Here is a 1,918-nt window from a genome sequence, read left to right as displayed (position 1 = left end):
TATTTTAGTTCCAGGTGAACAATAATGATTTTATACTTGTATATATGGCAAAACGATCACTAAAACAAGTCTTGTTGTCATAGCTCTCCATATACAGTTACAAATTTCGTTTTTGAGATGAGGACTTTTTTTTTAATAATTTTATTAATTTATTTTCAGCATAACAGTATTCATTGTTTTTGTACCACACCCAGTGCTCCATGCAATCCGTGCCCTCTCTAATACCCACCACCTGGATCCCTCAACCTCCCACCACCCCACCTCTTCAAACACTTCAGATTGTTTTTCAGAGTCCATAGTCTCTCATTGTTCACCTCCCCTTCCAATTTCCCCCAAATGCCTTCTCCTAACTCCCCATGTCCTCCATGCTATTTGTTATGCTCCACAAATAAGTGAAACCATATGATAATTGACTCTCACTGCTTGACTTATTTCACTCGGCATAATCTCTTCCGGTCCCGTCCATGTTGCTACAAAAGTTGGGTATTCATCCTTTCTGATGGAGGCATAATACTCCATAGTGTGTATGGACCACATCTTCCTTATCCATTCGTCTGTTGAAGGGCATCTTGTTTCTTTCCACAGTTTGGCAACTGTGGCCATTGCTGCTATAAACATTGGGGTACAGATAGCCCTTATTGATACATACATACATACATACATACATACATACACATACATACATACATACATCTGTATCTTTGGGGTAAATACCTAGTAGTGCAATTGCAGGGTCATAGGGAAGTTCTATTTTTAATTTCTTGAGGAATCTCCACACTGTTCTCCAAAGAGGCTGCACCTACTTGCATTCCCACCAACAGTGTAAGAGGGTTCCCCTTTCTCCACATCCCCTCCAACACATGTTGTTTCCTGTTTTGCTAATTCCTGCCATTCTAACTGGTGTAAGGTGGTATCTCAATGTGGTTTTAATTTGAATCTCCCTGATGGCTAGTGATGATGAACATTTTTTTCATGTGTCTGATAGCCATTTGTATGTCTTCATTGGAGAAGTGTCTGTTCATATCTTCTGCCCATTTTTTGATATGATTATCTGTTTTGTGTATGTTGAGTTTGAGGAGTTCCTTATAGATCCTGGATATCAACCTTTTGTCTGTACTGTCATTTGCAAATATCTTCTCCCATTCTGTGGGTTGCCTCTTTGGTTTGTTGACTGTTTCCTTTGCTGTGCAGAAACTTTTGATTTTGATGAAGTCCCAAAAGTTTATTTTGGCTTTTGTTTCCTTTGCCTTTGGAGACATATCTTGAAAGAAGTTGCTGTGGCTGATATCGAAGAGGTTACTGCCTATGTTCTCCTCTAGGATTCTGATGGATTCCTGTCTCACGTTGAGGCCTTTTATCCATTTTGAGTTTATCTTTGTGTACGGTGTAAGAGAATGGTCGAGTTTCATTCTTCTACATATAGCTGTCCAATTTTCCCAGCACCATTTATTGAAGAGACTGTCTTTTTTCCACTGTATATGTTTTCCTGTTTTGTCAAAGATTAACTGACCATAGAGTTGAGCGTCCATATCTGGGCTCTCTACTCAGTTCCACTGGTCTATGTGTCTGTTTTTATGCCAGTACCATGCTGTCTTGGTGAGCACAGCTTTGTAGTAAAGCTTGAAATCTGGTAACGTGATGCCCCCAGTTTTATTTTTGTTTTTCAACATTTCCTTAGCGATTCGGGGTCTCTTCTGGTTCCATACAAATTTTAGGATTATTTGCTCCAGCTCTTTGAAAAATAATTGGAATTTTGATCGGAATGGCATTAAAAGTATAGATTGCTCTAGGCAGTATAGACATCTTAACAATGTTTATTCTTCTGATCCAAGAGCATGGAATGGTCTTCCATCTTTTTGTGTCTTCTTCAATTTCTTTCATGAGTGTTCTGTAGTTCCTTGAGTACAGATCCTTTACC

Source organism: Lontra canadensis, unplaced genomic scaffold (assembly GCF_010015895.1).
Source record: "Lontra canadensis isolate GAN:19392208 unplaced genomic scaffold, GSC_riverotter_1.0 scaffold199, whole genome shotgun sequence".
In the NCBI taxonomy this organism is placed as follows: Eukaryota; Metazoa; Chordata; class Mammalia; order Carnivora; family Mustelidae; genus Lontra; species Lontra canadensis.
This window is presented reverse-complemented; position numbering follows the sequence as displayed.